The sequence below is a fragment of the Scylla paramamosain genome, unplaced genomic scaffold (genome assembly GCF_035594125.1).
Source record: "Scylla paramamosain isolate STU-SP2022 unplaced genomic scaffold, ASM3559412v1 Contig38, whole genome shotgun sequence".
NCBI classification, from domain to species: domain Eukaryota; kingdom Metazoa; phylum Arthropoda; class Malacostraca; order Decapoda; family Portunidae; genus Scylla; species Scylla paramamosain.
Window position 1 is genome coordinate 754831 of NW_026973703.1, and position 13940 is coordinate 768770.

Genomic DNA, 13940 nt, shown 5'->3' on the forward strand with positions numbered 1-13940 from the left:
GAATTTCCACTTTTTTTCTTCACCTCTAGAATTTTAACCTTTTTCTTTACCTGATTTTTTTTCTTACTCTCTTTAGTGTCATACCCCTCCCTCTCTCTCACTCCCCTCCTCTCACAAAGGTGGTATTCGTGTCAGCTTATTTTCTCGCACTTAATATACTTGCCGCCAAGTTCTTTACTCTATGAAATTTTCAGTCACCAATAATCTCGCTGCCAATCACTGCCTTCCAATATCGAGGCACATTATCCCTCCTTACTCCGCCAAGCCTCGCTAAGTCTAGCCGAGTCTCTCCATTTACTTGTTACGTTTTCTTCAGCTCGTGTGGTTATCTGCTGCCGCTTCTTTCTCCGTTTTCTTTTTCGATGTCTCGTTTTCTTGACACTTTTGTTGCTATTGTTGTTGTTGTTGTTGTTTTCTTATGTCCCTTTCTTCTTGTCACGTTTTTCTTGTTGCTCCTCTCTCTCTCTCTCTCTCTCTCTCTCTCTCTCTCTCTCTCTCTCTCTCGTCTAGTTCTCAATTCTTTCTTGTCTCTTTTTGTTCTTTCTTCCTCTCTTTTTCTTTTCTTTTCTATTTTCTTTCTTTTCTCCTTTTTCCTCCTCTTTTTTTTTTACTCCTCTTTCTTCTAGTCTTATTCTTGACTTTTTTTCCTGTTTCTTTTTTTTTATTCCGTTTCCTTTTTCCCACTTTTTTCTTTGTGTTCTTGTTATCTCCGTTTTTTTTTTTCGACATGTGATTCCCGTCTCTCACCTCTAGTTTTTTCCCTTTTATTTATTTATTTTTTTATTTTTTATTACTAGCTTACCTTTTGTTTTTTTCCCGAGATCTCGTTTTCCAATGTCACTTTTTTCCTCTTTTTCCCATTACCAAGTCGGTTTCTTCTAGTCTTTTTTGCCTCTCTCTCTCTCTCTCTCTCTCTCTCTCTCTCTCTCTCTCTCTCTCTCTCTCTCTCTCTCTCTCGTTATCAGGTACGATTTCTTTCTCCATATGTGGTTTTCTTTTCCTATCACACGATTTCACCTGATCGTTAAATTTTCCAGTCTTTTCTTCTTATCACTCTTCATTATTTGCTGTTGCTTTTCCTAAGATCTTACCCTAACGTTTTTTTTTTTTTTCTTTTCATCTCTGAACTTTTTTTCATCATTATGTAATTTTGCCTGTCGTACATTTTCTTGTTTTTTCTGTCATTACAAAACTTGTATGTACTTTTTTCTTTTTTTTTTCCTTTAACGAGTAACTTTTCTTTCAATTTTGTTTCGTGTTTTTCTGTTATTTTTTTCTTTTCTTTCTTTCCTCTCGTAGGTAATTTATTTTTTCGATCTTTTCCCTTTTCGCGTCTTTTTTTCCTGTAATTTCGTTTCCTTATTTTTTTCCCTCGTCGCTTATCTATCTCGTGTTTTGATGTAGTCCTAATTTACTTTTTTTATTTTCCCTTTCAGAGCCTTTTTTCACCCTTTTGACTTTCCTTTTGCTGGAATTTCGCTTCTTTTCTTTCTTTCCTTGTTTTTTTCCTTCTTTCATGCTTTCTTTAACAGGATTTGGTTTCTTTTGTTGCTTTTTTTTTCTTATCATCTTTTCCCAGTAATAAAATAATCTCGTTCTTTTTTTCTCATTCTGCCTTTACAGTGACTTATTTTTATCAGTATTTCGTTTTTTTTTCCTTCTTTTCTTTCCTTATCATGGTTATTATTTTTTTTCGAAACCTCACCTTTTTTTTTCTTCGGAGATTTCTTTTCTGGAATTGCGTTTTTTTTTTTTTTTATCTGTGTCTAGTAAGTTTTCTTCCTTGATGTCTGGTCTTCTACCTCTCCCTTTTTTTTTTTTTTTTCCTTAGAAGCATTTTTTTTTTCGTCGGATTCCATTTTCACTTTCCATCTCCTGGTTATCAACTTTTTTTTTCCTCTCTCTCTTTTGGGAATAGAAATGTCTTGCTTATTTTTTATTTTTTTTTTTTGAGTCGCTTTTTACTCCGGCATGTTTCCATTTTTTAGTCTTTTTCACTGGAATTCTATTTTCTTCTTTTTTTACTTTCAAGTCTAGGTTTTTTTTTAGCCGACTTTCTTTTCGTGGAGTTAAATTGTATCATTCTTTCTTTCTCCCTTTATATCCGTTTACCTACGTTTTCCTCTTTTTGAGATTTTTTTTTTTTTACTTTTCTACTGCACTTTCCTTCTCCAATCTAATTTTCCCTTTGTAGTCTTTTTATTCTGTTATTCACTTGTGTTTAGTTTTCAGTTTTATACATGACTTTTTCTTCACCGAATCACCACAATTTCCTCCACAGTATCTAGTCATTTTCTGCTGAGATTCTCTTCACATTTACACTTTCCACTGAGTATTATTTGAAATTTTAGCCATTACAATATTCAACGTTCTGTTTTTCAGCATTAAGAGCAGCATCCTTCACTTTATACACCAAGAACAACAGTATTTCAGTTTATGATTCAAGGCACGTTAACATTTTCTATATTTCAAAGAACATCCATCTGTAACATCCTCTGAACATTCAATAACACACTTATCCTTCAAAAATATCACTTAAGTTTGCACACTGGTACTTTCCATACATTGTTAAGTCTATGGAGGCATTCACCAACACTTTACCATAAGAACACCGAAAATATACATAGCACGTATCCATTTTATATATAATGTCTGAGTTTTAAAGGCACATTTTCATTTTCCATACTTTAAGTTAAAATCCACAGCAGCAGCCTTTAACATTTCACTATTACAAATATAGTTTACATCCCGGAAATACACAAATACTGCATAAAAATAAATCAAAACACAAAAACCACCAACAAAGAACACAAAGAACAACACATCCACTCTCCAACAACAACCAGCAGCAAAATCACACGAGTAACAAAGTATAACAGTCTACCCATAGCGTGTTTATCAAAGTACGGTACGGTACATATAACCATAGCGTGTTTCACCCCCCCCCTCCCCCATTCCCCCAAGCAAGGCAAGCCCAGCACTCCCCGCCCCGTGACAGCATTAACATCATAAGCAGCACTCGCCCAGCCCCGTCCGCCCCGAGGCTCACGTCAAAATTAACTCCCTGCCAACACTATTTTTTATCTCCCACACCCTAGACTCTTCAATTTGCCATCGATCATATTACACACGCCGCGCCGCTGCTCCCTTTCACGCAAATACCTCACGGGGGAAAAATTATCATCAAAACATAGCGCACTTTTCACGAGGCGGAGTCTATTAAGTGCGTGTGTATGTGGTGGTGGTGGTGGTGGTGGTGGTGGTGGTGGTTTAGTAACATGTCCACTCTAGACGTAGATAATGGCAAATTTTAAGTGTGATACAATTTTTACACATTATTTCATAGTAGTAGTAGTAGTAGTAGTAGTAGTAGTAGTAGTAGTAGTAGTAGTAGTAGTTGAAAAGAAGAAAAAAAGAAGAACAAGAATAAGATCAAGAACAGGATCAAAAAAGGATGAGGACGAAGAAAAGACAGGAGCCGAACAACAACAATAGCTGGAGAAAAATAACGAGGACAACAAGAAAGTAAATAAAAGTATGCATTACTACACACACACGCACCTCCCAGCTGTGTAATGAAGTGTGGTGTTGTGTTGTGCAGTGTACGCTTTGCATGTCCCTGCGTAGTTTGTTGGCCAAATTTATATCGTGCGTGTATGACTAATACGTTTGAGTTTGATGCGTATGTGTGTATTTATGAGGTAATGTATAGGTGTGTGTGTGTGTGTGTGTGTGTGTGTGTGTGTGTGTGTGTGTGTGTGTGTGTGTGTGTGTGTGGTACGGTGTGGTGTCAATCTATCAATGTATTTATCTATCTACCTGTGCGCGCATGTGTGTGTGTGTGTGTGTGTGTGTGTGTGTGTGTGTGTGTGTGTGTGTGTGTGTGTGTGTGTGTGTTATTACTAGCCTTTGCGTAACTTAATTAATTTCAGATTCACTCAGCACAAATCCGGACTTCTCTTCTCTCCTTCTCTTTTCCTCTTTCTTTCTTTCTTTCTCACTCTCACTCTCACTTTCTTCCCCACTTCGTTAACTTCATTTCCACTTCTTTCCCTTCAACTCGAACACATAACTTTCCTTCCTTCAACATTGCACTTTTTACCCACCACACCACACCTCCTCTTTCCTTCCCTCCACCCGCAAACCCAGCACCGTTTTTTTTCAGATTTCCTTTCACACCCGCAAAGTTTATCCCAGGTAGGAAGAGAGGAAAAAGTAGCGGCAGCATTCTTCACAAAGTTTGCACCTCGTAACGTCGCGGTCATTTCCCTGGCACGGTCGCTAATGGTAAGGAACAACCTCCTGTTAAGCCCCAACACAAGGGAACTGGCGATCATACGTTGTGTTTTCCCAGCATGAGGTGCCTTTTGTATCCCTAGCGAGAGAGTGAGTGAGGGAGGCAATGCACGCTACACTGGAAGTACTATAGTCTGCTAACACACACACAAGAAGGTAAGAATTGAGAGATAGTGAGATAGGTTAATGATTATGACGGATATTAATTCTAGAAGTTATGCCTTTACTTGTATGTAGGAAAGCGGTTGCCATATTTTTCTCTCGAGGGAAATTGCTTAGAGAAATGCTTATAACCGTTTAGGAACATTTTTTTTTTCTAAGAGTTAAATATACATAACGGCACTGGTATTATATCATCATAACCTACGAAACACACACACACACACACACACACACACACACACACACACACACACACACAAAGCAGGTAAGAACAAACGTGACAGCACAGTAACGATTAAGAAAGAAATCACCTTAAGAAATAAACGCCTGTACTCGTATATTGGAAAGCTGTTTGATATCTTTTTTTTTTTCTATTTCTTGCTACCTTTCCTTCCTTTTCCTTCTGCAAGTCTCTACCACAATTCAGAGCAGTCTGCCAGCACCCTCACGGAACTAACTTGAGACCGTGTATTGACTGAACTAAATTACCTCTTCAAATTATATCATCTTTCTATTGGTTAGTTATAGACACTACAACTAACTTTGAATAGAAAGAATCATATCTTTTCTCTAAAAATATTTTGCTACATTATTGCCCCGTGTAGTGATTGAGCTAAGTTACCTCTAAAAGTTATACCACGTTTCTATAGCTTAGTTTTTGGGACTCCGTTACTTAAATGTAAGCAACCCTTAACATCTTCGTCTGTAAAAACAACATGCTACATTTGCTATATTTAATTTATTACACCGCGTATTTATTAAACTAAATAACCATGAAATCATAGCATCTTCCTTTGAATTAACTGTAGGTAAACTCTGGAGCTCCCTTCCTGCTTCAGTATTTTCTCCTTCCTATGACTTGAGATCTTTCAAGAGGGAGGCTTCAAGACACTTATCCTGTAATTTTTGACTACCGCTTTTGATTCTGTTCGGAGATCGGCACTTCAGTAGGCCTTTTTCTTTATTACAGTTTTGTTGCCCTTGGCCGGTGTCCCTCCTACATAAAAAAAAAATTAACTCAAAATAAAACAAAGTTCGCATCTCAGTTTGTAAAAAAAAAGTTTAGCTATATTTGTTACATTTCATTCATTACACAGCGTAGTGGTTAAACTAAATAACTCCATGAGATTATAGCATCTTCCTCAGGGTTAACCATAGGCACTGCAAGCAACTCAAAATAAAACAAACCTCACATTTTCGCTTGTAAAATCTACCTTGCTACATTCGCTGTACTTCATTCATTGCAGTCTGCCAGCACACAAAGAGCTTATAACAAGGGAGAGCGCTTAATGGCTCGCGTTCTTAAACGCTTTGTTCTCTCATCAGAACTATTATCAAAGGCCACACAGATAATTGGTCGGGTTTTCATGCGTGTTTTCCCATTGAAGATGCATGGTCATTAATACTCTATCCCTAAAATCATTAATAACCTTTGAAAACTACAGTAACTTCGACTTGAGCCTGTTAATTGCAAGAATAAGACGAAAGGTTTAAGAATAAAGTTCATTGGTTGAGAAAAAAAAATCACCCTTGTAACCTTTGTAATATGTTTAGATGTGTTAAAAGTTATTTTGCTTTGCTTGTTTTCTCACCAGAACCTTTATCAAAGACCAGACTCAGGTCGGGTTTTCATGCGTGTCTTCTCATTGATGATGCGCTGTCCTTGATAAATACCCCTGAAAACCTCACTCATTTCCACTACTGTCTATTAAAAATAGAGATACGATGTAGGGTTACACACACACACACACACACACACACACACACATGAAGCAAGACTTAGTAACCACTCACTTAAATATTGTCAAAAAATGTTGGCCCTTTTTCAGTCTTGCCAAAAAGAGTTGGGATTTTTTTTTCTCAAAAAAACGTAACATTTTCCAGTCTGCTTAAAAATACAGAGCATTTTCAGTGCATCTAAAAAACTGTTAGCCTTTTTAGCTTCCAGGTTTCAAGGTTACTTCAATATCTTCTGCTTCAACAATTTCCTGGAGGTAAGAACAAGCGAGACTAAGGATTGCAACAAGAAACAGTTCCAGAAATCATAGGTACTCGCGTGTTCCAGAAACTCAACATTTTCTTATGTGCTAGTTCTATAATTCCAATACAGTCTAACACACGCACAATGGTGGAGGCATGAACAGGCGAGACCGTGGTGATTGTGTAACCAACTCAGGACACTGTATCTCTGTAAAAACGCTTAACACTTGCTTTCCTTTGAGCTATTTCAAAAGTCTAACACACAAACACACCACACACACACACACACACACACACACACACACACACACACAAACGTGCAACTAAGGCAAACTGAAATAACGCATGTAAACGTAAAATAATTAATGTCTACATGAAGCCCGCATCGTGGTAACTCAGTAACTCCTGGTAGACTGAGAGAGACAACCCAGTGAGTAATAATGAAAGTGACTATTGTGATAGATGTGTCGGTAAATCACTGCTGGTAGACTGACAGACGCGACCCACCAACTAATAACTAAGGTGAGTATTGTGATAACTGAGTAACTAACTGCGGACAGACAGACGCAGCCCAATAATAACTAATATGACGTGACGTGGCCGAAGTGCTGCATCACAATAAAAGATTAACAAAGTATACCACGTCTTCCCTACAGTGGCGGCACCATTACGAAACTACACCTGTCTGTCTCACTTGGGAGGTCGACTACGATAAATCAATATGTAACTATGCATAGATATTGACCTTTACATTACCGTGCCTACCATTTCCATCACAAATCCCTCTTAATGATACCTTACAATCATCATTTTAGTTCATTTTTCCTTTTGTTTTTAATCTACTTTCATTTTTCAGTTGCAAATCGCTAGCTCTGGAGGGAAGGTAGAGGAGGAGGAGGAGGAGGAGGAGGAGGAGGAGGAGGAGGAGGAGGAGGAGGAAGAGATAAACTGGTGATTTACAACAGAAACGTCAAACAGATTAATTGAAAGCGCATCGGCTGGCTGTTAGCTTTTGAAAATATAAAAGAAAAATAGTTTTGTTTGCCGAGGTGCTTCCAACAAACATCAAAATTTGAAGAAAAAAATGAAAAATGAGTAAAAAAAAAAAACGCCAATATCTTTGCAATTGTTATCTACTCAGTAAATTAGGTGTGACAATTACAGTTACAAATATAATCCCACAGGAGAGGCAGTGCGTGTCAGCCTCGCCCGCCAGTAGCAGCCCGGGCCGAGAGCCGCCCTGCGTTCACCTGTGCTGTACTCACCTGCCTTGGTGGCGGCGGCGAGGGCTGCGTGAGCGATGAGCAGCAGTATGTGCAGCGCGGCCCCCATCACCACAGGGGCCTGCCAGCACCTGGAGGCAGCACTACGCGATCACAAGACACTCACAGGTGGTTGTCGCCAAACTAATGTTCGCTTGTACTAAAACTCCCATTCATGTATCAACTCTGCAACATTCCCCGCCACACTAATCTCGGTAAAAACATGGAGTACTATTTCAGTAGTAATCAACTGCACTGCATTAACTTTTTTCAAAAACTATAAGGGCGAAGCTACATAGTTACAAGTCTACAAGTCGGTCCTCTGAACTTCCTCGGGCGGGGGAAGTGGCGAGCCGCGCACACAATCACCCATCACTCGCTCAGTGCCACTAAGCGTCAACTCTCTCCGTGACCTGTTAGCGCCGCGCAGCGTACCAACGTGTCGCGCTGGATCACAGCCATCAAGAGGCTACTAACTGATATATAATACCACTAATATAATCTTTTAAGACGCGGTAAGAAACGATTTGAGTATTATAGAACGAGGAGCGCCAAGGGAAGCCCGTATAGGGAAGAATCAGCCCGGCAGAACTCACACTGCGTCATACGCCTGGCTGTGCCGCCGAGCCCAGAAGAATCATGCGTGGTGCCGATTTTCGGTTCAGGATTGCCATGCCTTATAAACCTTCGGGATTCAGTATTGTTTTGTTACACCGGAAAAATGTTACTGATCAACAAGAGCAAGGAGACGACCAAGAACCCTGACAAGAAAAAGTATCGTGAACCATTATCAACTGCAGACGCGATTCTTGGCTCAAACACTGACCGAAAGGAACTTCACCTCGCTATCCTCCTCCTGTTAGTCAATTTTCACCCTCTTCTTGACGAGAGCTTAATGTAAGCCCTTTGCCTCAAGCTACATTACCACCTGTTTACTGGCGATGTCTGGCGAGGCAGGGAGAGAAGGTTAAGACAGCAGAGAATGACTGAAAGAACAGAAGGACGAGGAGTGGAGTTACAGTGAGGTGAAGCTTCAAACTGCCCTTTCGATAGCGCGTTCTAAATAATGCCTCACCCTGCCAGTCTCTGCATCGACCTTGAACGCCCTGACAGGAGACGCTCATGCCACTCACACTTGGATGTCATCGCTATCACTAAACTCCACCCTAATTAAACACGTGTCCCTCTTATACTATTAGCATTATGAATTAGTAAAGGAGTAGCAAACATCACTACCAATCTCTTTCATAACCCTACCCTACGTATCATTGTATCACTACCCATCCCTTCCTGAACTCCACCATACGCACATTTCCCCTCTCCTTTACTACCAACATTATGAATTAGGGAAGGGACCGCTGAGGAAAAGATGCCGCCGCTAGGCAGTCCCGGGGCAGCGCAGGGCAGGAATGGTTCACCCTGCCCTTCCCGCAGCGAGGCGAGGCGAGGCGAGGCTGAGAGGTGCAGTGAGTCAACAATGAACTTCATCAGCTTTAATGACTTCCCGGGACGACACGAAGAGGCACTAGATTTTATGATTCATGGCGTAATTCTTCTGGTGTGTGTGTGTGTGTGTGTGTGTGTGTGTGTGTGTGTGTGTGTGTGTGTGTGTGTGTGTGTGTGTGGTGTGAAACTACTTTTTTCCTTTTTTTTTCCCCTGCTCGTGTACTTTTCTTTTGAATTTGTTTGCATGTGTCACTTCGTTTATACATTTACGAAATATAACAATGCACGCTTTATGAAACATTTAAACAATCTACACTTTCTCTCGGGGGGAAAAAAAAAAGCTTTCACATTCATGGCAACGAAATGGTAAAATTCTGACATTTTCAAAATTTCATTAATTTTACGTTTTTGTGCAGCATGTATATATATATATATATATATATATATATATATATATATATATATATATATATATATATATATATATATATATATATATATATTTTTTTTTTTTTAATGCCAACAGATTTGACGTAAATATTTACTTAACTCATCAAAATACATGAAGTAGATGCCTTTGTTTCGTGTTGTGCTGCTGGGAGCTGGATGAGCTAGGCGGTGGTGGTAGTGGTGGCGGTGGCGATGGTGGAAGGCTGGTATTAGTGGTGGCAGTTGTGGTGGTGATGGAGGAGGCGAAAGGCTGGCCGTGGTGGTGAAGTAAGAGGGATTGATGAGCTGGGTGGTGATGGCGAAGGGTTGGTGGTGGTGGTGGAAGCGGAGGTGGAGGTGGAGGTGGAGGTGGAGCGGTTGTTGAGCGACGGCAGCTCTCCACTGGTGGTGCTTTATCCTTCTTTAAATTTGGCTGAGTGGCGGAGGCTCAGCGCCGCTCACTCGTGTCTGACTTTTGATCTTCCAGCGGGTGACGGGGCTCGGGGCTGCGAGAGGCCGTCCTTCAGCAGCGAGCGGGGGATTGCGGGGCTCTGGCGACTGACGACGAGCGAAGACTTCATTAGATTGCGTGCGTGTCGCCAAACAGGGATTGTGTGTGGGGAGGGAGGTGATGGCAGGAAGGCACGCCGGTTTTCACCACGACAGCTCAAGAACCACCAGGAAGATAATTCTATTGGATATATTTACTCTGTTTTACATCATATGGTTTGGCTTAAGTGTTTGTTCTGCACCGTCACTCAGATCAGGGTCCATATTTTGAAACACGCGGGCGCTGGACCTCCAGTACATTCACACTGCTTTACTTGAAGCTATACGGGCTTCTGAGGATGTTTTTTTTTTCTTTTTATGGTTCTAATGACAGATTAACATAATTTCTACATTCTTGGGAGCCCGACTAATCTCTGTGGCATTTGAAAGTACTCGTTTCTGAACACGGGACATACGAAATAACATTTCGGGGTGTAGCCTTTGCAACAGTTTTCTTTTATTCCTTTAAGTCTATTTTCTTGTGTGTGTGTGTGTGTGTGTGTGTGTGTGTGTGTGCGTGTTGGGTGTAGCCTTTGCAACAGTTTTCTTTTATTCCTTTAAGTCTATTTTCTTGTTTGTGTGTGTGTGTGTGTGTGTGTGTGTGTGCGTGTTGGGTGTAGCCTTTGCAACAGTTTTCTTTTATTCCTTTAAGTCTATGTTCTTGTGTGTGTGTGTGTGTGTGTGTGTTTGTGAGGGAGGGGAATCTCGTTCAATGTCTCGGAATGAAGTACTGAAACAGTGCTCGGAAACAGGTTACGTAGACAAACACTGAACCAGCGAACCACTTCCGCTCTTCCAGAGTAGAGTGAATACTTGTGCAGCCATTTGTCTTGGGCACATATTTTTAATCGCTTTTCTTCTCCCATAAGGAATATTCTCAAAGACTATATATATAACTTGTCAGATTCATGGGTCTCCTTTATCCAATACTGACGCAGAATCCTTGTTCAACTACCACTAGACTCATGAAAACACCCTTGAGCACACATAACAATGGTGTCTGCTACAGCTTGTCAACACAAGACGCCGCAATGTTTGGATATGCTGTTTTCTTTTTCTCTGTGTTTTTCTGACCTATGACGATTCTACAGACACACTGCACTGCGCTGAAATTTTGACTGTAACCCCCATAAGCTTTGTTCCGTAACCTCATTTTCACCTATAAAGTATGTAAATGTTTTCCTTTCCTTCAGTATCACGTATGCAGCCAGCACACACACACACACACACACACACACAGCAGTGCAGTCGTTCGTCGCCGTTGTGTCTGTACGGGAGCCAAACACCTCTTGCTCTCTAGTCACCTCGCACTGACTGATATAACTTGTAGTGCGATAGTTCCCTGTAGACACCCTGCCCCATATTTTGAAACACTTTACTCCCTCATCAGGACTGTTTTCAGTGTCTGTATAGAAACGAAACATTTCTCTAGTACTATGGTCACCTCCGACTGACTGATATAACTTGTAGTGCAATAGTTTCGAGTAGACGCCCCGCCTCAGCTGGGTCACTGATAAGTTCGCAGCACCCCCTGATTTTGTGCCCAACGCCTTACTGGGAGTAATTATCGTTTTGGCAGGTGTCTACTGCCTCATCCTATTTAGTGAGCTCACTGACAGGCTGCTCACCCTCTTACGGTCAGCAAATCGGAATATACATAAAATTCCTAAGATTAGTAACCAATATAGAAAAACTAATGGTTCAAGCTTGACAAAGTTAGATTCAACAAGGAGATATGAAGAAACTGGTTCTCAGATACTGACAGATGATTGGAATGGAATCAGTACTCAGACTGTTGGCGCCGAGTCAAAATGAAGCTTTAAAAGATTATATACAACACGATCACTGACAGCCAGAAGTTTAGGAAAGTTTTTGGAAAAGGATCATAGATGGATATAGATAAATAAGTTATTATAAAGAGACTGCTACGTGTAAGCTCTGTGTGGTTACAAACACCTGCTTACTCTTATATTCTGATGTTCTTATCAAGTAAAGCAGCTTTCAGAGTACACTGTGGACGGATAGGCGCCGAGTACCCGACCAGGGATGATCACAGAGGGAGATGACGCTCAATACACACACGTCACAAGATTGTCACTCCGGCACGGAAAAGGAAAGACAAAGTAGAGGTGCTGTCAGGATGAAGAACAGTAAAAGGGCATTATGGCAGGCAGTCTGTACTACACACTCTAATAACGCAATGGTATGTGATGATTGAGTCCAGGGTTTTGCTTCAGTTTGGAACAACACACGTCACGTCGTCAGAATATTGTCCACAGCAAAATAATGCTGCCAAATAATGCTGGCTGACTGATGGGACCAAAACAGTATGGCAAACTTACTATAACCTTGCCTTCTCCCTCGCCCGGGCAGATTCAGAGGAAATTAAGATGTACTCGTACAGTGAGCAAAAATTAAAACAGACGCACGTATATACGCCGCTCTGAAGCTTAACTGATGAAGGTACGAAAGTTTAGCAAGTACGGACTAGAAAGTTTAAAGTTTAAGTGATAGATGATGATAAGCTAAATGATGGAGATTGAGAAGCTTACAGTACTAAGTGACGATTGGAACATTTAACTAGTGGAGGCTGAGACTAAAATGAATACTTAACTAGTACTAATAATACAAGATAGCCAGAGATATTTACTTCTTCCTATATTTGGAGGTAACTCATTAACAGCAATTAAAGCAGAGCGTATTCTGCATGAAGTCAGGTAATAGCTGAAAAGAACACAGTATGTTTCTATGATGAAGTTTCTGCAAATTTACACAGTGATTGATCAGTGGCTGAGTGAAAAATCTAATTGCAAAAAACTCAGTAACTAAAAGCTATGAAGGGATTCGAACTCACACCAAGGGAGTTCGTAGACCAAAAGGAACAGAGCAACAGGACACAAAGCTTGACATTGATCCTTAACATGACACACTGATGGACTAACACCCAGACAGGCTGACAGACAGACAGGCAGGCAGATATAAAGGTCACCTTTCAAATTATTGTGAGACGTTGCCTGAATACAGCAGCTTTTAAAGGCAATCAGATCCAGTTGTAACCTTTATTTCCTCACCTTTCTCCTCAGATATGCTAAAGCTGCCAGCCGTGATGCCGAGCAGATCTCCAACAAGCAGTTCTTCATGTTCACTCTGTTTTTTCATCCAGTAATGATCATCATCCTACATTCACCCTGTTGGAGGTAGGTGAAGGGAACACGACCTGAGAAATGTGTACTTTATTCCTGACTAGTCTCGCTGTAGCTTTTTCAGAGGACTGTGCCTGCCCTCTTCACCACCTACATCCAATTTCTCACAATGTCATCACCTTTCTCTGCTGTCCAGTCCAGTAATGTTTCTCTTCTTTCACTGTGTTGTCCTGTCCAGTATTGCTCGTGCGAATGTCAGAAGTCTCCGCCTGTTGGTCAGTTGGCTTTTGTAGTCACTGTTTTCTTTTGTTTTTATATGCATCTGAAGTTGTCTTGCCTTGTTCTTTCTTGTTTTGTCTTCGTGATGTTGCTCTTCTTTCTCTTTCGTTGTTCAGTTCAGTTTGTGGGAATGTCAAAAGTCGCTGTGTGTGGGTCAACTGGGGTTTTGCAGTCTCTATTTTCTTTTGTTATTACTCGTATATGCTCTTTTATTGGTTTATCCTACTCTTCTTCGTTGTTTTGCGTCTGCACTTACTGCCAACAGAAAATTAGATGCTGTTTAGTAAAGTAAATTCTGTATTGCTGTTTAAATTTTCTGTGATTAAATTGATTCTTGCACCTGTTGCTTCCATTATTCCATCATTCTATCTCTTTCTAAGCTCGCGCAATGGTG

The 13940-nt window shown here is 40.6% G+C and overlaps 1 protein-coding gene across 1 annotated transcript in view; it reads right to left on the reverse strand.

Annotated features, from left to right (window-relative positions):
* The window catches only part of LOC135097969 (GTP-binding protein 10-like), a 115978-nt gene extending 108228 nt beyond the window's left edge, over positions 1 to 7750 (reverse strand). Inside the window, exon 1 of the mRNA XM_064000121.1 lies at positions 7704 to 7750. The gene's annotated coding sequence lies outside the window, so the exon portion shown is untranslated. The remainder of the gene's footprint in view (positions 1 to 7703) is intronic.
* Positions 7751 to 13940: the final 6190 nt, after the last annotated feature.